Below are 23,428 nucleotides of genomic sequence, written 5' to 3'. Positions count from 1 at the left end.
ACTCATGCTGCAGAGGCTATGGAGAGCTTCATAGGTTGGGTCTTAACCCCTTGCACCACCAGAGAGGTCTCCCCATCTCTGAACATTTTTAATACAACTTTTTGATAAGAAATCTTGAGTAAGGTTTATTCTTATGTCCAAATTTTGCAGTGTCTCTCTATGAATAGTAATTTTATTCTATCAACCACTCTGAAATTTGGGACTTTCCCAGACACAATCACTGTGTATTTTCTGGCTGGTCTTCTCACTCTCTGCCACAGGATATGATGTTGGGAAAGTGATGGTAGCTGGTGAAGTGCTGAACACCTATGCTGCTCACTGCCAAGGATTGCGGCTTCCCTTCAGGGGGTACTAGTGCCCATGATTGCAATCAGACTCTGAAATACAAACCATGCATTCCCTTTTGCTCTTGAAAGCTCAGCCCTAGGAATTTATCACGAGCAAACACTTAATAAGTAGATCAACCTATGTGTGCAAGGATATTTTTTATAGTAAGAAATAATTTGAAAAAAAAAAAGGAAATTATACATTTGGGTTAGGGGGTCTGTTAAATATACCCTCTGCCATGGGAGGAAGATGGTACATTTATGCTTTTATTGTTTATTTCTGACTTTGGAGGAGATAGCAACTGGGGTATCTTGCCATAGTATAAATATCCCCTTACTCTAAGGTCCTGCTCTCTCCCGTAGTCCACAGGGCGAGACTGAGGTGTAGGCCAGAGATGAGAGAGGTGAGAGGATTCACCAGAGACAGAGTGGGGAGCAGAACAGGCAGATCTACTGAGATATATTGCTGAGGGGAGCAAAACAGGTGGAGGAGAGCTCTGCTATGCCATGTGGGTTAGCTCCCTGGCCGGGGATCAAACTCAGGCCGCAGTGGATGGCAATAGCTTGATAGTGCTGAGACTTTAACACCTGCGCCACCAGAAAGGCCCTAGATGAGTAACTCTTAAGTATTTTGAATGCATATTAGTCACCTGGGAACCAAGGCATACTTGCAAATTCCAAATTTTAGAGTTTTTTTTTTAAGATTTATTTATTTATGCATACAAGAATTGGGGAACAGGCCAAAGGAGAGGATGCAGGGGGTGAGAGAATACATGAAAGACAAGAGTGGGGAACAGAACAGGCAGACTGACTGAAATACATATGAGGGGAGCAGTGGGTGAGACAAGAGAGGTCTTCTGCACCATGTGGGTATCTCCCTGGCTGGCTGCTAGGCCAGAATATCTTTTTTTTTTCAACAGTGATTCCAGTTCAGGAGGTCCACACACACTCAGAGACATACTACTGTATTTTGAGGAAACCTTAGAAAGTTTTGAAGTCAGTAAAGTATATTCCACTTTTGATTTTTAAAGAGCTATCTTGTAGGAACACTTAGCATGGATTTCACTGAGCGAGGCTGAAAATAGAGAGCACCAGCACAAAGCTGCTGTAATCAATTCTTCAGGAGGGAAATAAAAGTCTGAAGTAGGGCACTTTGGGCAGGAGATGGCAGAGGGTGAATTCAAGAAATATTAGGACTATTTGATCCTAGTGTGAAGTGGAAAATAGCCAGGAGAAGGGCACTGGAGATTGGTACAATTGTAAGATGGACTATCGCTCTGTTATTCATCAAGATAAGAACTACTAAAGGGGAAGTGAAAAATGAATATTGTCCATTGCAATGCAGACCGTGAGCATGCTATTTGAATAGACTCTATTGTCACATTTCTTCAACCCATCTGCCATTTCTGGCTGGCAGTGGGCATACGTGAGCCGTTGTGTATTAGAAATAGAGTGATGAAACAAGTAGCAAGTGCTACTATTTGCTTTGGAGTTGTTTAATGCTCTGCTTCATGAAAAATCCATGTTTAATTCTTGTTATAAGTTAGCAAAGATTTTTCTCATCAGACTGAATGTATAACTTCTCTTTTCCTGAAAGTTTTTAGAGTGTCCAACAGATATCTTTCCTCTGAGGAGCACAGTCACTAGAGAGACTTCAAAGAGAATGCAAGTTAAATTGAGGGAGAATTGCAACATTTTATTTCTCCAGGGGTTAACAGGAAAAGCTTTAGTTTTATCAGGGATTAGTAATAAGGACGTTGAAGTCAGAAACAAATCTTAACTGGTCAATCAGAGCCCTTAATGTCATGGAAGGAGACCTTAATCATGTGTTAGTCCTCTTTAGAAAATGCTCAATGAAGAAGTCCTTCCAGGCTGTGTTAGAGATTTCACACCTGGACACTACCTCTAATCAAAAAGATCAGAGTAGTCCCTCTTTAGAAAGTTATATGTACATGCATTGTGCATTACAATGGCATGTATTTCAATAAGTTAAACTAATGGAATACGTTTTTGTTGATTTAGATTGCATCCTTATCTCCAGAACCTCAAACAATATTTAACAGAGGCTTGCCTTACACATGTCGAAAGTTACTGAGAGGGTCTCCCCTGGTGGCGCAGGCAGTTGGGCACAGCACTGTGAAGCTGTCCTCAGCCTCCACAGCTCCAGTTTGATCCTGGCTGGCCAGTCCGCGGCGAGGGTCGTCCCACATCGTGCAGCGGACCTCTCCTTTCGCACCCGCTGCTCCCCTCAGCGGTGTATTTCATAAGTCTGCTTGTTCTGTTCCCTGCTCTGTCTCTGGTGAATCCTCTCACCCTCCCACGCATCTGGCCTGTACCCCGGTTCTTGTATAAATAAATAATTTTTTTTAAAGATTTATTTATTTATTTATACAAGCACTGGGTGCAGTCAGAAGCGTGGGAGGGTGAGAGATTTCACCAGAGCCAGAGCTGGGAGCAGAGCAGGCAGAAGGACCAAAGTACACTGCTGAGGGGAGCAGCGGGCGGCAGGAGAGGTCTGCGCACCATGTGGGACCCTCCTCCAGTGGCCAGGGAACAGCCAGGGATAGAACCGGCGCTGCAGAGGCTGCGGGCAGCTTTGCAACCCAGCGCTCAACCACTGTGCCACCGGGGAGGCCCTAAATAAATAAATCTCTAAAAAAAAAAAAAAAAAAGAAAAGAAAGTTACTGAGAAAGGTATGAAAACCATACTGTCTCCCTTTGTGAACTTTTCAGTTCTTGCTAGGAATGGATCTGAAGTCAAATTTCTGTGTTACCACAGCTCAGACTTTTCCATGACTGCGAAAGCTGCCTCCCAGTGTTTGTTGTTGTTGTGTGTTTTTTTTTTTTTTTTTTTAAGTTTTAGAATTCCACATTTTTCCAATGTAGCTGACATTACTGCTTGAATCTATGTTCATCAAAGGATTCAGAACTAACATATACTTGAAATGAATTCATTCAATTCTAAGACAATGACTACTATGCACTGTGTATTCTCTCTGGATTCCAGATATTTACCCAAATCCTTACTTAATGATCCTCCAATAAACAAAGTGTTAAAACCAAAAAGAGAGATTTCTCTAATGTACTCTGAGTATCAAAGTGATAAGGTGCTGTTAACCTGTTGCAAGTACAGGAGTTGGATGACTAGTGACAGTGTCACCAACCTTGGAAGGACCCCAGGCCTTCCTGTTTTAGAAACAGCTGGTACAACACGAGCTTTTGGCAATGAGTTAAGGTTTGTTAGAAGAACACTGTTCAATGAAGCAGAGCTGGAGATGGAAAAAAGTGGTGAATCTTCTCTGGCCATCCCTTCTCAGTTGTCTCCATTGGTCCTTCACCTCTTTCTAATTTCTAAACATTATAGAGTGCTTTAATTTTAGAAATGTATCTGTCCATAATCATCCCATAGTTATTACCATTTGGTTTATGGCTTCAACCATGCCTAGACTTCTTGCTGCATCTCTTGATTTGTATATACAAACCTCTATTTGATGTGTCTATCTGGATAGCTAATAGATAGTTCAAACTTACCATTTCCAGCATCAGGTTTTGATTTTTCCTGCCAAATCTCTTTCCAAATGTTACTTCCATGAGGCAACTTTGTTCTTTTGTTTGTCCAGATGAAAACCATAGAGTCACAATTGACTCCTCTTCTTTGTCACACCCTATGTCAAATCCATCAGCAAATCCCATAATTTTTACCCTCAACATGTATTTAATATGCACTTCATGTCTGTTGTTACCACCTGGTTCCAAAACCCTGTCACATCTGCCCTGTACTGCATTCACTTTCTCTCTGGTCTTCTGATTTCTAACTTTGACCCCTTAAATGGCAGACACAAAAAATGTGACTCCCAATACAATAACCAGAACAATGCATCTAAACACTTATCAGTAGTACCTGCTTCTCCATGGATGGAAATAATCAGGATAAAAGTCCAAACTATACATTGACCATGTCCCACACATGGGGGTCATTGTTCCCCTCAATCCCACTACCACTCTCCTCTATCCTGCTCATATTTTCCTCTCCAGACACATGGGCTTCTTGCTGACCCTGAAACACAGCACTTTCACTCCCAACTCAAGAGCTTTTGGTATGGTTGGTCCCTCTGTTTAGAATATCTTTCCAAAGGATATTCACGCGGCTTTGTTTCTCTATTTTCCTCAATATCTACCTAATATCACATCATGGAAGTGACTTCCCATGAGCACCCTTTATAAAGAAAGCAACCCTCTCCCACCTCTACTTGACTTGCTTTTCTCCATCGAGTCTGGCACGGGCTGACTACCTACACACTTACTTACATGTGCATTGTTTTTCCCAGTGGAGTGAAAACTCGAGATCAGAACTTTGTTTTCTTCATTGCTTATCTCCAAGACCTACAATAGTGTTGTGAAATCAGCTGATTGTGTATGTTGAAAGAATGGTTTATGGAAATAGAGCAGGACTTTGTAGATCTACTTGGTCATCAAACTGATATGAGGAGCTAAAGATATACATAATCTTGAGACCAATCCAAAGTCTAGTACTTCAAATTTTCCTGGGAGAGGAGCCCTAAAAATCTGAATTTTATATAGTTCCTGAAAGAATGTGATAATTATTGAGATTAAGAACCATGAAATCTAAAACCTAGTTCTCAGAGCTCCTGGGTAACAACCACTGAGAACCCCTGAAACTCCCTGGGGAGAATTGGAGGGGCTGCAACTCCCAAAGAAGAGTTAGGTCAGAGTGAGATAGGTATGGTTTTATAACTGTTGTTATAACCCTATTTTATCTCCAGGGTTATGCAGAATGGGAAATATGGGTTGCAAAGAAAAGGGAACAATTTAGATTTGACATTACATTTTGCTTAGAAACCTCAGGCTAGCCCCCTTCTGTCTTTCTTAAGAGATACCAGGATTAACCACGGCCAAGAAACGTAGAAATGTTCCCAATTTGTATTTGCACAGAGGTACGAAGGTAAAGGGAAAACTTGGACTTCACATCACTAAAAGCAAAAGCTATGGGCTGTGTTCCATAGGGAACAAAGGTGCAATAGTTATTACTGGGCATGTGATGGACAGAATCCTGGAATGGTAGTCAGGACACCCGGTTCTGGTTCCAGATCTGTCTCTAATTGGATGTGTGAGCTGAAGTACATTATGAAATGGCTGTATGTCTCAAGCCCCTCATCTCTAAACTGGGATCCTTTCTCACTCCAAAGTCCTATTGAGACCATGTGTGATCTCAGTCCTTCAATAGCAAAAGAAATAAAGCTCTTCTCCCAGAAAATAACAACGATGCTAGATGGGGCAAGAACTGAGGAATAGGAGCTACTTAGAGGCAACTCAAGTCAACTGAGATGGAAGAGAATCTAGGAAAAGAACGCAAAAAAATGCTTTGCTGTCAATCTGCTATGCATTGATTAGGCCAATTGCATTAGGAGAGGACCCACCAAGTCTGATGGTGTCCTTATCTACAGCAGGAAGAGTGAAAACGATGTTCAGTTTGAGAGTGTCTTAAGTACTATAATTATAATGTCAGTTTACTTTAATCCTGAAATATCCGTCTCCATACGAACTCAGACTGCACAGAAAACTACTTGCCTTTCTTTTCCCCAAGCAGGCCAGATGAACAGAAGTACATTTTCACAGTGCTCTTCTGGGATGGTAATGTGGACAAATGTATGCAGCAAGGTTCTTTTCAAGTAGATTAAGTGAAGGGGAAAGTTTAACACAGAGACTCAGCAATTCTGTGAGGATCTCGCTTGCAAACAGCCATGAAAAAAATTTACGTAGGAGGGAATGGGTTGATGCTTGCTGTCTGCTGCGGGGCGTTTCAGAAGCAGCAAAGGAAACAACAAGCCAGACCAAGTGTGCTGCATCTTAACTAGATTCCCTGGGGAACAAACAAGGCACCCGATATTATCTATGAGCTTGGTGGAAAACGACAAGCACATAACACTCCTTCACAGGTATATAGTGTTTTTCATATTCAAAGCTCTTTAATGCTTCCCTCAGGAGCCCTGTGAGATAAGAGGAAGTGATTATATCCTCAGTTTGTGAAAAGGAGAATCAAAGTGGAAGGGTCAAACAATTTGCACAGAAAATAATTGGAGTCAGTATCCAACCAACATCAGGCCTTGGGGGTTCTTGGTGTTGAAGCTCAAGAAAAATTGGGCCCGGAGCCTGGGTCTTAGAAGCTTCTATCAAAGGAAACAACCTCATAATTAAAGTGATTCACAAAACTCAAGTCATGATATAGAATAATGATGTCAGAGTCATAACCAAAATGGCAAATAAATGGCACTCTACTGAAACTAAATTCCTATAATTTATTTCTGTAGGTATATTGGCATTTGATGGACATCAGCTATGCATTGATAAGAAAGCAGAGATTTGAATCGGGAGAATTCTGCATGCTTAAATTCTTCTCGAAAGAAGAGTTGCAGCATTTCAAAAAGAGCTTAAGTTAACTTGAATTAATAAAAGCTTAAATTTAAACCTCCTTTCCTCCATAGATAGCCTTTTTCTTTATTTCTTCCATTCCACTCTTTTTTTCTTTTTTTTAAGATTTTTTTTTTATTTATTTATGCATACAAGTGCCAGGGCACAGGCCAGGGGTGTGGGGGGTGAGAGGATTCACCAGAGACAGAGTGGGGAACAGAACAGGCAGATTGACCGAAGTACACTGCTAAGGGGAGCAGTGGGCAAGTCAGGAGAGGTCAGCTGTGCCATGTGGGTAGCTCCCTGGCTGCCAGGGTATCAAACTTGTGCTGCAGAGGCTGCGGACAGCCTCCTAGGTTGCATCTCAACCCCTTGCACCACCAGGGAGTCCCTCCGCTCTTTTTTTCTTAAGTACTGCTGGCCAAAAGATGAATAAATAAATATATATAATACGTAAATTTTATGTATTTATATATATATATATATATTTTAAAATGTTAAGGCATCTTTAACTCAAAGGTTATAAGAAACTCACAGCATACCTGCCAAGAACTCCTATTTTTAGCTATGATAGGTCCTCATCTACAAAGAATAAACATTCATTTAGGCTTCTTTTTCCCTCAGTTGAGACAAAGAAGAACTGTTCAGGTGAGAACTTTTAATTCACACCTAAAAGCATAAATGTGGATTGATATATATCACACAACAGATGGGGATGTGGAGAGTGAGGACTTAGAGGTCAGACTTCATGTGTTCAATCCCTGTTTCATTACCATGGAGTCATGTACCTTTAATCAGGTCAGTCTTAATATTCATAGTTATTAAGTGGAGACAATACTTCAAAAGATTATTTCCTTGAATGTTGTATATGTATAAATAAATTAGCGTAATGGGTGGAAGGTATATATTCAACAAAGGTTCACTTTAGCTCCTTCCTTCTAACAAATTATACAAACTTAGTGACTTAAAACAACACAAATTTACTATCTCGCAGTCTGGTAGGCTAGAAGTCTGCATCACGATGTCATCTGGGATGCGTACCTTTCTGGAGAATGTAGCAGAATCCATTTCTTTGCTTCCATCATTAAAGCCATAACTGTTCCAATGATCTGTGTTCGATTTTCTGTGATCTTTTATGCTCTTATCTCCTTTGACCCTCCTCTGCTTTCCTCTTTCACTTTTATGGATCCTGGTGATTCCATTGGGACCACTTGGATAATACAGTTTACTTACTCTCCCATCTCAAGTCATCTCCATCTCATAGTCAGGAACTTTGGTGGCCTGACCAGTGGCCCTAACCCCAATATCCTTTTCCTAATCGTTGGCAACCATAAATGTTATCTTATGTGTCAAAAATCACACTTTGCAGAGGTGATTAAACAAATAATTTAAAATTTTGAAATGGAGTGATTATACTAGATTATTAGGTTACTCTGTAAATGCCATCATAAGTGATCCTATCAAAAACAAGACAGAAATCAATTACACAGAAGAGTATGCAATGTGACCATGGAAATAGAGATTTAGTTCAGGTAGTCATAAGCCAAGGAATTCTAGCAGCTACAAGAAGCTGAAAGGCAATGAACACATACTCCTCTAGAGTTTTTTGGGGAAGCACAAAACTTCCAGCAACTTGGTTTCACCCAACAAAACTGTTTTGAGTTCTGGCCACCAGATTTGTAAGACAGTCAATTTCTGTTGTTTAAAATCACTGAATTTATGGTAACTTATAGCAGCCAAAGAAAACTAATACAGCAACATGAAACCTTAATTCTCCTTTGCCGTAAAATATAACATAGTTCCAGGTTTGGAACCCAAATACAGGATAATAGTTTGTGTAACCAACAGAGATAGCTTTTGTCAGGTAGTTTGTGCCCATATTGAAAGAGATATGATAGTCTGTGCAGCTTATGCTCATGAATTTCCAATATATGGTGTGAATTTTAGCCTGACAAATTATACTGCAGCATATTGTACTGGCCTGCAACTAGCCCTCAGGCTTCTCCGTAGGTTTGACTTGGACACAACTTATAATGCCCACATAGAGGTGACTGTGGATGAGTACAATAGAGAAAGCATCGATGTTCAACCAGATGCCTTCACTTGCTATTTGGATGCTGGATGTGCCAGAACTACTACTGGCAATAAAGCTTTTTGGGCCCCTGAAGGGAGCTGTGGATGGAAGCTTGTCTATTCTTCATGGTACCAAACGATTTTCTGGTCATGATTCTGAAAGCAAGGAATTCAGTATAGAAATATACTGAAAGCACATCATGGGCCAGAATGTTGCTGACTGCTTGCACATAATACTTAATAGAAGAAGATGAAGATGCTTCTAAGAAACAATTCTCTCAATCTATAGTAAACAATGTAACTCCAGACATGATGGAGGAGATGATTAAGAAAGCTCATGCTGCTGGAGAGAATACAGTTTATAAGAAGAATACAAAGAAAGAAGTTAAAAAGAAGAAGTGGAACCACCCTAAAATATCTTTTGCCCAGAAGAAAGATCGGGTAGCTCAGAAGAAAGAAAGCTTTCTGAGAGCTCAGGCTTGGGATGTTGAGAACAAAAAAACCAAACCATTTTTTTTTAATGGAGATTTTTCAGCAAAGACAATACAATTACTTACTGACCAAGAATTAAGAAAAAAAGAAAAAAAAACAGCAATCATCTCCTATTCCATAATCATATGGACATCCATGTTGACTCAGGTCATCTGGGCGATTCTTCTGTAGCCTCCCTTGAGCTCACCCAGGTGGCAGCAAGCAGTGCGCAGGGGTTGCATAGCCCCCAATGGGCTCCTCACCTGGCCAGCAGTGAGGAGGCTGCCCATCCTCCTGAAAACTAGCCTAGGATTCTTTCCATGGCACTCTCAGGATGTTTGAGCCCAGGCTCAAAGCTCCTGGTTGTCACTTTTGCCACATTCTGCTGGTCAAAGCAAGTCTCAAGGGCTGTTTGAATTCAATCTAGTTGAGAGGAATAAAAAAAGCTACTTTTCAAAGGGGTGGATATAGAATGATGGGAGGCATGTGTGGTCTCTTCTTATCCTCTGCAACAACGGGCTTTGGGAAGATAGTCCAGGATGTGATATTGTGCAGATGTGTGACCTTGGACAAATCTCATAGCCTTTAGTACAACAGCCTTTGAAGAACTATTACATTTCAAATACTATGCTAAAATACGAATTTACTAAGATAGCCTGAGATAGGCTTCCTCCCACAAAGAGAGTAAAAAACCAAAGCATTTTTTATCTTAAATTATTGGCATGAGGATGGAATTAGTAATATATAGGAAATGTCCAGCACAAGGTCTTGTCAATATCTGGTATAAGGTAGGTACTCAATAAAGGAGAGTTATTATTTTCATTCCATTGTCACAAGAATGCCCAGATTTCAGTTATGAATGGGTATGGAGGACATGCAATCTATATAGGCTGCTGGAGCTACCATAAAAAAATACCATAGACTGGGTAGCTTAAACAACATAATTTTATTTTCTGAGATCTCCAAAAATCTAGAAGTCTAAGAATAAGGTGCTGGCAAGGTAGGGTTCACCCTGAAGTCTTTTCTTGGGGTCAGTAGGTGACCATCATCTTATGTGACCTCTTATTTGTGCATGTACATAGAGAGAAGGTGTGTCTTCTTATAAGGACACTAATGCCATCACAAGGGTCCCATCCTCTTACCTCATCTAAACCTAGTTTACCTTTCAAAAACCCCCATCTTCTGAGTCATCATATTGGTGATTAGGACTTCAACGTGTGAATTTTGGGGAATAAAGTTATTCAGTACTTTGCACCACCCAAAGCTTGTCATCTTTCAACCCAGAGGATAAAAAACTTGGGTATGTATTCTCTATTGGTCTGGAGGTGATTACATAGCATTGAATCAGAATTATCTTTTAAGTAAACATATATAATTAAACTAAAAGTTTGTGTTCAATCTCAGATTTGCTCTATTAAAACATCATATGCAGAGTGTGCAATTACAAGCACTATAAACACATAATACACTAATTTACTTTTCAACAAGGACAGGTGTTTAAATGCCTTTCACTGTCCAGGGAGTGGCAAAGCCTGGATAATAACTTCAGTCTCAGACACAGCTTATTTTTTTGTTCAAAGGCTTATTGCAAATCCTGGGTGTCAGAACAGGGCTGTATGAAAAGAGGATGGAACTGGGAGGCCGACCCCCTGGCTTAGGGACCCAGCATTAGCACTAACAAGCTCTGTGACCTAAAGTAAGTGGTTTAACCTCCCATAACCTTAGTCTCTTAGTGCACGAGAAATGGAGGGATTGACTTGGTGCTATTGCACTGTGTGCCATGGTGCTCTGGGATGACATAGGTCTGCAGCAGGGAGAGGAAACGTAGATAACCTGAGAGCATCCCTATCAGCCCAGCACTTCTCCCATATCTGAACTTCACCCAAGTCATTTGAAAAAAGAATCCATTGTGGGGAAAAAAATGTATGTGGTTGGAGATAGTGGGCTAGTTCCAAACTTCAATGCACTTAGAAATCAGCTGAGGTTCTTGTTGAAATTCAGACTTTGATTCAATAGTTCTGGGGTGAGGCATATTCAAGAGACTCCTAGAGGCTCCTGCCCCCTGACTGCTATGTGTAGTACTGGACTAGATCACATTATGAATCTCCCAGTCTAAATATTTCATTTACTGAGGAAAAATATTTCTAGTGCAGATGCATGGATATCAAATAGGAGAGGCAGATGATGCTTGTAATTGAGTAATATTCCAACAGATCACGCATTCAAAAAGCTTTTCCTCCTAGAAGAACAGGTCAGAAATTACATTTGGTGGGACAGATACACCTAGGCTGACTGAGGTGAAGTTTGTAGGTGCCTCAACCTTCATGTGGAATTCAAAGCAAATCTCTTGGAGGGTTCAGTGCAATTCTATTACCTTTCCCATTGTTCTTTTCATTTTCTCACTCCTCTGCACTGCCTGTTTCCAGGTGAGATGGGAAATAGAAGGACCAAAATACCAATAATAAGAAAGGATTTTCTTGCAGTATTTGCAGTCCAGCTGGAATTGGGAAGTAACAAAAAATCTCACAAGCAAAGCAAATCTTGAGGCCATCCAATTTGGCAGAGCCCTGAGCGACTGACTAAGAATCTAATGGGGAGGATATCTAAAGTTTCAGGCCTCTGTAGACTCCCATCATTCATTTCAATACCAGAAATGTCCGGTCCCTACAGCTCCGGTTGCCCAACAAGTTAGGTAATTAGCTTGCTATCTGCCCCGTCAGGTAACTAGTCTTAACACTATTATGTTCAGAGGGACAAACCTCCCTGATGAACCATGTTATTAGAGGTTGCAGAGATAATCCAGAGATGAATAGTCTGCAAAGCCACATGAAAACTGCAAAGATGAATTAAATTACATTCCGGAGACTAAAGAATAAATTGGAAATGAGGCAATTTCTTATTCAAGAAGACTTCCTCCCAGTTCTCTCTGAATGTAAACACGCAGCTCTCTGCAGAGGATGGGGTCACCCACTGCCTGGGGAAAGCAGCTTGAATTTTATTACCTCGGTGATCCCTGGCAGCATACACACTTCAGGAGGCACAAACCCTGCTCCCCTTTACTTTGTCTCATGTGCTGGTTTCCAGCTTTCATAACATTTTAATTAAATTTGGGCTTGTCCTTCTCTCTCACCTTCCTCTCTGCATCAAAGGAGAGGCTTTTCACATGCTGCCTGGCTGGGGTCCCTGCATTCTTCCATTCCAAAAGCAGACTGCTTTGCCATACAAGGAGAGCGGCAATTAAATCAAAGCAGAGGTAACCTGCAGCTTCTCGGAGAGATAGCTGCACATAACTTCAATGTGACTTATATATAAAGGTAATGAATTCTATAATGCAAATTTATATACAGGTCAAATAAGAAATAGCTTTGCATTTGATAGCATACTGGGTATTAGGTAGTTGTCACACAATAAATAATTCATCTTGCATAGTCACTTGCTATGTAAATGATAGTCTATGTATATTAACGCATTTAGCACTTAGAATAAAATGGACAGCTGGGGCCAAATGAATCTCTCTCAGGACATATTACCATTACAGCTCCCCAGTGAGTTTAACTCTTCACTTCTGAGGATGGTAATGAGGATATTAATTGAGTGGGGCATGGAATTCATTTTGATGAAGTCAGGGTTACACAAAAACAAGTGAATAATTTTAATGCAACTTGATGGCATTGACTTTGGCACAGTTTGGGTTAATAGTAATGACTCACAAATCAATCTGGTTGGAATTCAGGAAAATGACAAAGGTTAGCTATTTCAAGTGGCAAACTCTATTTACATCAGGAGCTGTTTGGCCATATGAACACCACATTAAACCTTCTTTCCATTCGACCAAATCTCTTGATTCTTTTCAAAGCCACTATTTATGTGTCTCCTGCACTCACATCACTATCCATTTGGATCCTAGATCACTGCAAAGATGAAGTCATTTTCTCACTTTGCTTCACAATTAAATCATACAAAAAGGAAGTTCCCCATGATATATAAATGTTCAAATTTTTGTGAAACTCTAATCAAAACAACAAAAATAAAAATGTTCCTTACTGGTTATATTAGACAATATCCCTCCCATCACATATCTTTTGTGATGAACTGAGGTGTATTATAGAAATTTTTTGACATTGTTCATCATCAGGGTTAGATGACTAATGGACTGGAGTGGCCCGGTAGAGGCAACATCTGGAGAGAGGATGTAGGAGAGGTGGCAGCCTTGAGAAGATGCTCACTGTATTGGGGCACGGGATATCACACTCAGCAACAGGACCAAAGAAAACGAAGAGGGTTATTTGTAGAACCCTGTATCAGGGACAGTTCATCCAGAGAAGCAGAACCAGTAAAATATATATTAATTTATATAATCAACAAGCAATTGTGAGGACTGACTAGTCAAACCATCAAGTTCATGAAAAGGCAATCAGGAAGGCAAGCTCTCTTGAGCAGGCAGAAGCCCCGTGAACAGGAGCTGAAGCTGTTGTCACATCACAGGTGTCACACGGGAAGAAAGATTCAAGAAGAATAATTACAGATTCAACAGCTGTTTGTAGTCTCTGACCTCAGAAAGGCCCATAAGCCCTCTTTAAAGGCTTTCTAAGTAAGTAGGTCAGACCTACCAAAGATAATCTCCTTTTTGATTCACTTAAAATAACCGATTCGTGACTGTAACTACATCTACAGAATCCCTTCACAGCAGCACCTAGATTAGTGTTTGATTGAATCACAAGGGGTGTGTACACCACAACATGACCTCTGCCTCCCTCCACCTTGTAGTGCATCCTACTCAAAATCATGCTACTAAGGAGTTCTGGAGACTGTGGGTCAGCCTAGCCAAGTCTAGATATCGAAAAGTCTTCACAGAGCTAACACCAAAACTAGTCTAGTTCCATCCATCCTGAAAATTTGTGGGTTCACCTAGGGAGAATTTGGTGATTACATAAATGAAAGAGTTGTGTTACTAAATGATATAAAACTTCGGAGAAAATAAAGCGTCACAGTGAAGCTCTCCTGCACTTACCTTGCTGAGCACTCTACAAGAATCCTATTCATTCTACTATTAAAGTCACAAGAGCAATGTCATGTGCTACAGTTGCAGAGCTCCAGGACTGCTAGAGCTAGACCCAATGCTAGACCCAGCAAATGATGGTGGCAGCCACAGGACATCGTTTGCTCTGGAAATTGCTCCTCTGTGTGGCTGATGAGAATGGAGTACTCAGCCTTAGTAGCGAGATATAATGGTGAATTCTTTCTTGAGCACATATTAATATCTCTAGGACTTCAAGGAGACACTTGGTAAAGTGGGTACCATAGAAGACAGGACCTATGGAGTTGGAGCCATTAGAATTTGAGTAGTAATGTAAGTGGGGTTGCAGTTGTACTCTCCAGCTACTGACATACAGGTACCGATGTGGCAACTGTATTTCATATTTACATACCAAATGTCTATGGGATATTCTAGGATACTGGGTCACAAGACAGGGTGAGTACTGGGTCTGAAGACCAGTGCTAATGGGCAAGCAGACAAAACGAAGTAGTCAGGGGCCTCCCCGGTAGCACAGCAGGTTGAGCACAGCACTGTGAAGCTGTCCACAGCCTCTGCAGCGCGGGTTCAATCCCAGCCGGCCTGCGAGAATCCCACATGACGTGGCAGACCTCTCCTGTCTCGCCCGCTGCTCCCCTCTGCAGTGTATTTCAGTCAGTCTGCTTGTTCTGTTCCCTGCTCTGTCTCTGGTGAATCCTCTCAACCTCCCACACCTCTGACCTGTACCCTAGCTCTTGTATAAAAATAAAAAAAATCTTTAAAAAAAAAAACCCCAAAACTAAGCAGTCAGGGTGGAATGAAAATAGAATCAGTATCTCAGGAGAGGTAGGTAGTGAAACAAAACATATGTCAGGAACATGGTAATGTTGTAAAACAAACTCAGAAGTAAATATGTAAAAATAGAAAAGCCATTCAGCAGTCATAAAGCTGGTTTCCGTAGCTCACTGAAACCTTGCTATATCTAGAAACATCTCCACTTTTTCCACTGACTGGCTACAAAGTAAACTGACTTCCTAGTCCACATGGTTCCCTTATAGAATTCTACTACAGCTCACCATTAACCCCAGGTGTTCTTTATAGAAAGGGGAAATAAAAGTTCTCAGTGGAAATTTCAGGGATAAAAAAGGGATAATATAATAATCCCAATAGGGAAATAACTCTAACTTGTCATCACTTGAAAAAAAAAATTGGCTAATTTATGTAGCTTTGAAAAACTTTTCTCCAAAACTCAAAAATCAGCATAATGCTGCATTTCCCATTTCCCTTGTGGAAAGTTATGTTGTGGCTAATCACAAATGTAAAACATGAACACTATAAACATGCAATTGAAAAACAAATAATTTCTTACTACATTAATAAAATGGGGATGAGGAACCCAGAATCCCATAAATTTCTTGAGAAGAGAATAGACAGGAAAGATGGAAAAACAAAATGTGAAAGTATTAATGAAGTTTTCGTTAAAATAGGGGTTGTCAAAATTTTACCTAGAATTCAACAATTGTGCATGTATGTGTGTATATGTGTGTGCGCACATACAAATATATTTTTTATATATAGCTTATATAGATATATATCTGCAAGATGAATCTGTTTTTCCTCTGGTGCCTCCTAGCTAGAACTCTCAGTAGACTGGAGAAAAAGATGGTAGCAGATATTATCAAAAGATGAAGAGAGGTGGTAGGGGAGGAAAAAAGGAATAGAGGAGCAGAAGTGAATAGGGAGGAAACAGGGACAAAGAAAGAGAATGAGAAGGTAGAACACAAAGAGAGGAAGTGAGGGAAATAAAAAGGTGGGCGAGAAGAAATAGGAAGGACAGATGTACCCTAACAAGATTGGAAATATTTTCAGAGAACTTTCCCTGTGTGAATGAATTTTTCTATATGTCTGGAGCACAAATCAGAGTCTAGCAAAGAAGTAAAAGAGAGAGAGAAATAAAATATTTGATTAAGGTTAAGACACACTGCAATAAGACAATGCCAATGAAAAAAATACTGTTATTGCCTTCCTTTGACCTGTGATCAACTTAGGGAGAAGTCAAAAATGTTTCTAAGACAACATTGAAAAGATAATTCGAGATGCACTTTAGAAGTCTAAAGAGGTATTGCTGCAGTCCTTTTCCCCCTTTCTCTCTAGTGACAAAGGAACACCCACATACCATCTCTAGGAATTCCTATAGGTTCCTTCTCTGAGTTCCCACTCCACCTAGTGCTGCCCATTTCCTGAATCTTAAACCTCCCTGCTACTAGATCCTTCCCTTCAATAGTCAAAACTCACTCTATTTCTTTGCACCACCCCCCCCTCCACATCCCTTCAGGCTATTGCCACATCTGTCTATCCTTTAGAAGATAAAGATCAGAGAGTTCTTTAAAAGGTTCATCCAATCATGTTTTGCTCTTTCAAAACCCTTCCAAGACTTCTTCCCATTGTATTCTCAAATATCTTTACCATTTGATCTACAAAGTGTTGCCTGAATCCTACCCCTACCTACTCTAGGTCGTTCACTGTGCTTTACCACAGACTTTCTTTAAGCTCCTCGAACACACCCAGTCCCCAGTTCAGTCCTGCCTGCACTTGTTCTCTCTGCCTGAAAGTTTTGCCTGGACTTTCATATGCCTTTGCTTAACTTAAATGTTATATCTTCAAAGAATCTAATCCCTTTGTATAGAAAAAAAATTATGCTAAATCACAGCACCCTCTGTTTCTATTACGACTCTCATTTTGGTGTGTAGATAGTTGTCAAATGTCTGCCTCTACGACCAGAGTGTGAGAAAAGACACTGTACATTTTACTTATCTCAGTGACTACATAAATAAATGAACTACTCATTTTAGAAGCAGATCTTATAAGCATAGGGGTAGATGCGTCTACCCTTATCCAAGGGTGTTTAAGTTATGACATTTAGCAATAGCTTGTAAGTTCATCATCTTGTGAAGACTTTGCAAGTTATAGGGTCTCTGTTACAACAACTTAGCTCTGATTAGAGGGTGAAAGAAGCTGTAGTTAATAAATAAGCAAATAAGCTCAACCTTGTTCCAATAAAACTTTATTTATGGACACTGAATTTGAGTTTGACATAATTTTTGCATGTCGTGAAATGTTCTACTTTGGATTCCATTTCAAATTTAAAAGTGTAAAAACTATCCTCTGCCTGTACAAAACTAGGCAGAAAACTGGACTTGGCTTATGAGCTATAGTTTGTCAACCTTGATCTCAATTACAACCAGTTGTCCTCTGGGGCTTATCGTTCCATTTCCAGCCTCTTCTCATTGTAAAAACAAGCTAAAAACAACAATAACCCATACTGTTTCCTAGCGAGGTAAAATAATCTTATCAAAGTATGTACATATAAACATGCACACCTGCTTAAATTCCTTCTGGTTTCCAGTTCTCTTTAAATCAAAATTCCCACAAGTCTTAGAAGATTCCTGGAGATTTTGGCAGTGTCCACACCTCCAGGGTGGCCACATGGTTATTTTTCCCTCCCTTGCCCTGTTCATGCTTGTTCAGCCCCAGTTCTGCATAAAACTGCCTCCACACTTTTTTTTTTTAATGTTTTCTTTCTTTTTTTTTTAAGATTTATTTATTTATGCATACAAGAACTGGGGTACAGGCCAGAGGTGCAGGGGGTGAGAAGATTCACCAGAGACAGAGCAGGGAGCAGAACAGACAGACTGATGAAATACACTGCTGAGGGGAGCAGTGGGCACAGCAGGAGAGGTCTGCGTGCCATGTGGGACCCTCGCTGGCAGCCGGAGATCAAACCGGCGCTGCAGAAGCTGTGGGCAGCTTCGCAGCCCAGCGCGCAAATGCTGCGCCACCGGGGAGGCTCCCCCCCACTTTTTTATATCTTGTTCATCTGAGGTAGTGAGCACGATGTGTTTAGGGAAAATAACCTTGCACAGTGATGCCAGTTGCCAATCCTATGTCCCTGGCACCTGCTCTTGTGTGGCAAACACATCCACACAACCCCTCTCACCTGGCAGGATTCAAAAGTCACCAAAGGACTAGACACTCACCAGTGACTTTTTTTTTTTAAATAAAATTAAGAAACTTCAATACATTTATATTTTTTTTTAAAAGGAGAGATTACTTTTGTTTTTAATTTTATCTTTTTTTTTAATTGAGGTAAATTTGGTTTATAACACTATGACTTAGAGGTACAGGTTCACACCTTTCATATGTATGTTGCCACACCAGCCCACCACAAGGAACCCATTATCCCTTGGGTCTCCTACCCGCTTTTCACTCCAAATCTCTACCCACTACTCACCACTCTTCTCTACCCACCTCCCCCATCCTGTGCTAGTAGACTCAATTCTGCAGTCAGATTTCAAGGATTTGTTTTCATTTTGTTTTATCTATTGTTTTGCTTATATTTCACATGTGAGTGAAACCATTTAAAAAGCATTTGGATTTTCTCCACATGAATTGTGTGTTTTTTCACCCATTTATTTTTTTTAAAGATTTATTTATTGTGTACAAGAACTGGGGTGTAGGCCAGAGGTGTGGGAGTGAAAGGATTCACCAGAGACAGAGTGGGGAGCAGAACAGGCAGAGGTACTGAAATACACTGCTGTGGGGAGCAGTGGGTGAGACAAGAGAAGTCTGCTGCACCATGTGGGCTAGCTCCTGGCTGGCGATTGAACTCATGCCACAGTGCTGGTAATAGCTTCAAAGCACTGAGACTTTATCCCCGAACCACCAGGGAGGCCCCCTGTATTTTATCCATTTAAAGACAGTAAACTGAAGGGCCTCCCCTGTCGTGCAGAGGGATGAAAGCAGCGCTGTGAAGCTGCCCACAGCCTCTGCAGCACTGGTTTGATTCCCAGCCTGCCAGGGAGATACCCACACGGCAGACCTCTCCTGTCTCTCCCGCAGCTCTCCTTAGCAGTGTTTGGTCTGTCTGCCTCTTTTGCTCCCCGCTCTGTCTCTGGTGAATTCTCTCACCCTCCCATGCCTCTAGCCTATACCCCAGTTCTTGTATAAATAAATCTTTAAAAAAAAAATAAAGACAGTAAACTAAAATTAATTCACTTGGAAAATCAACTTTTTGTGAGTGATTTATCTCTTCATTTTTCTTTTTTTTTCCTTGCTTATCAACTTTGTTATTTTTTACTTTTTTCTTTTTTTTTAAAGATTTATTTTATTTATTTATGCATACAAGAGCTGGGGTGTAAGCCAGAGGTGAGGGGGTTTTGAGAGGATTCACCAGAGATGGAGTAGGGAGCAGAACAGGCGGATCCACTGAAATACACTGCTGAGGGCAGCAGCGGGCAAGACAGGAGAGATCTACTGCACCACATGGGTTGCTCCTGGCTGGTGGAAGATGGAACTCATGTTGCAGTGGCCAGCAACAGCTTGACAGTGCTATCTTAACCCTTGTGCCACCAGGGAGGCCCTGATTTACTTTTCTTAATTGAAGTAACATTTCCTTATAACATTATCTAATTTTCAGGAGTGCCTCATTGAGAGTCAACATGTGTATCTATATATATTACATTAATTTCACAGCTAAATGTCCAGTTCTATCCTGGGCCACACCATTTTCCCTCTTGCTCTGATTGACCAACTACCGCTTCCTGCTTCCCTCCAGATACATATAATTGATCTTGGAGTTTATTTTTGTTTTATTTAGTACATTTATTTGCTTTCTCTACATACCACATTTGAGTGAAGTTACATGGTGTTTGTCTTATTTATATTTTAGTTTTTAACTTTTTGTATTTTTATTGTTATTATCAATGATACTTTTTGTTTGTTTTCCATTTCCAATTGTGCATGCTTTTATAGAGAAATGTGGTTGTTTGATTAATTGATAGATCCTCACTTCTGTATACTGAGCTGAGTTTAGGTCTTTTTGGCTCTATATCCAGGTCTTCCCTCCCTGCCCTCTGGCTGTCTGCTGTGTACAGGAGCAGTGGCTAGGAACTGGGTTACTAGGTTATCGTTCTAGTTGCTGACTTAGAGTCACTGGTCTTTTGAAGTAGTTTTCCTCTCCATAAAATAAGAATTGAAACACCTGATAGCCCATCACTCCCAGAAATGTTGAAGTTGAGTGACTAAGGTCTTGGTGGCCTAGTGCACAGCATAGTCTGATGTGGTGGAGACCCAGTCATTTCGGTGTTTTTTCTTATTAACTGTTATTAGTTTTGCTTATGTGGTGAAAGCACTCATAGATAATATTTAAGTAACAGAAACTCCCTGACCTTTATACCCTGTTATATAATAGCAGACTATAGCCATGTGATCCCGTTGTTGCCAATGATATTTGTTAAGAAAAAGCTCCCCACCCTGAAGTTTGTTGATATTTACTCATAAATCTTAGCTTGAAAAATTAGAAACTTAACATTGTATACATGATTTTCAGTTTTTATCATTGCATACATTATATCTTTTGGATGAACATGAGAAACAGGTAAAAAGATAATGTTTCTCTTACTTTAAAATTAAGAAGTAGTTTATTGCCATAAAATTCTTAAAACTATAAGTGATGGAATAAAAGATCATCTTCTGGCTTCTAGCCCAGGACCATAGGTGATTCCCCCCATTCCACTAATGTTCAAATGAACTAGCCAGTCTTTATTTGTTAAGCATAGTAATGCATATATTGTGATTAATGTAAAGAAGCTAGCCGATATTCATTTATATGGAAAATGTAAGGTTTATTGTAAAATAACAGATATACAAGTAATGCTATTAACAATGAAAATGTAGACTATTCTGCAGATTGTCTATGTCACTTTAGGTTGTTATAAAAGTTACCATAGAATGGGTGGCTTATCAATAGTGGAAATTTGTTTCTTACAATTCTGGATAATGGAAGACTGAAATCATGGTACCAGCGTGGTCAGGTTCTGGTGAGAGACCCCTCATTGTAACTCACATGCCAAAGTGAGGGAGAGAAAGGAGAGGCAAGCTCCTTCTGACTCTCATAAAGGCAATAGTCCTTCACAAGGGCTTCACCCTCACAATCTCAGCTAATCCTAACTACCTCCAAAAGCCCCACTTCCTAATCTCATCACATTGGCATGTGTGGCTTTAACATTCAGATTTTGGGGAGACACAGACATTCAGTTCATACCAGTGGTTAAAAGGCACTACATATAAAAAAGTGAGAACAAGTATTCCTGAAACATTAAGACTTGAGGAAATATTGGGCCTCCCCTGGTGGCGCAGCGGTTGAGTGCTGGCTTGTGAGGCTGCCTGCAACCTCTGCAGCGCCAGTTCAATCCCAGGCCACCGGTGAGGGTCCCCCCCCCCAAAAAAAAAAGAGTTGAGGAAATATATTTCAGTAAATTAAGAAAGTTCATAGAAATATTTGCACTTAAGAAGGATTTGGATAATGAGATTGCAAATGTAAAATGAATCAGAAAGCCAAACTTTAGTCTTTGTTCAAATGTAGATATTACTATTTGTGTGTGTGTGTGTTTGAGAGAGAGGGAGAGAGAGAAACTTGAATACTGAAGAAACTTGAATACTGAAACTTGAATACTTGAATACAGTAATGCCCCACCCAGATCCCCCACTCATGACTTCTGTACCCCTCTCCCAGCCGCACGTAACAGCCAGTGCTCTGGGCACCCAGCTGCAGTCTCACCCTTTGCCATCAAAGATTATCCTTCTCCCTGGTGAGGACCCCTACCCCGGGGAAGCCAGCGGCCTGTGACTGTTACATGCTGGAATACAAATGCTAATTCTTTGGCCTAAATTCAGGACAGTTTTTAAGAGTTATCCAAGCTCAAGAGTTTCTTCTGGAATATTGTCTGAAACCCACTTGCACTCAAATTGCAGAGCAAGGCAGTACTACCTTCAGCACTTTCTTAAAAAGAGTATGCAGAGCGCTCCCCAGCCTTCAGTATGCACTTCTGCCTCTCAGAGTATGTTTTAGGAAAAGCCACATAAAGCATAGGTTAATTCTGAAAAGTAGAGCATGTATATATTTATTTTTTATCTACTTGGTTGAAATTTTCATTTCTCAGGAGATGAATAAAACAATACGAGAGCTGTTAAACTTAGCTTATTTCTGAGTACATTTTGAATAAGAAAACTTATTGCTAAGGTAGAAGGTATGAAAATGAGGAGAAATATAGTCTTACATCATGAATTTAAATAGTAAGTTTTTGAATACAGAAAAAATATATATTCTTTCTTCACAAAGTCCAGAATAATAATAATCCCAATGAAGAACAAAATATATGAAATAGAAACAAACAAATTAAAATTAACCTCACAAGAATTGCGAGGAACTAATTTTTATAAAATATATTTGCATTAGGACAAGAAGACAATAAAGAGATATAAAACTAAGCCAGAAAGAATTAAGTTTAGTTGGGGTCTACAAAAGAATGATAAAGGAAAAAAAGGTTTTTGTGTTTTTTATTTTTCCTGAACTTGGAAACAAGCTACAGATAATTCCAATGTTTCCTTTACTTACATTCCCTACATTTCCTCCTATTACTACATTTAAACAGTTCCTGAAACCTAATGTTTAATGAAGAAAGCGGAAGGGAGGAAGAAGAGGAGGGAGAAAAGAAGGAGGCAAAGTAAGAAGTACTAATTTAAAAAGATAAGAGTGAAAGTGAAAAACCTGTTTTCATGTTGTTGTTTTTTATTTAGAGTCCATGTTACTTTATTAACACTAAAATAAATAGTACTAAAGAGAAATTGAAGTCCAATAGCAGCAGCATAATAGAGAAAAATTATGGATTATATTTGTCTTTCAAAACAGGATTAACTTTGACTATGCTATAGGAAAGTTTGTTATTTTTTTTCTGAATAACTGTTATTAAAATTTTAAAACAAGGACCTCCCTGGTGGCACAAGGGGTTAAGACACAACCTATGAAGCAATCCGCAGCCACTGCAGCACGAGTTCGATCCCCCTCCAGGGAGCTACCCACATGGCGCAGGCAGACCTCTCCTGACTCTTCCACCACTCCCCTCAGCAGCGTATTTCAGTACATCTGCTTCTTCTGCTCCCGACTCTGTCTCTGGTGAATCCACTCACACACACCCACACCTCTGGCCTGTACCCCAGTTCTTGTATGCATAAATAAATAAATCTTTTTTTAAAAAATTATAGAACAAAGTGGGGC

General features: G+C 40.1%; 1 pseudogene; it reads left to right on the top strand.

Moving 5' to 3' along the window:
- The first annotated feature begins 3,466 nt into the window (after positions 1 to 3,466).
- LOC119251483 (60S ribosomal protein L5-like) lies at positions 3,467 to 9,491 on the top strand (annotated as a pseudogene).
- Positions 9,492 to 23,428: the final 13,937 nt, after the last annotated feature.

This window comes from Talpa occidentalis, unplaced genomic scaffold (assembly GCF_014898055.3).
Source record: "Talpa occidentalis isolate TD23 unplaced genomic scaffold, MPIMG_talOcc4v2.1 talOcc4.2, whole genome shotgun sequence".
NCBI lineage: Eukaryota > Metazoa > Chordata > Mammalia > Eulipotyphla > Talpidae > Talpa > Talpa occidentalis.
Note: the sequence above shows the minus strand (reverse complement) of the source record. Positions and strands in the feature narration are given on the sequence as shown.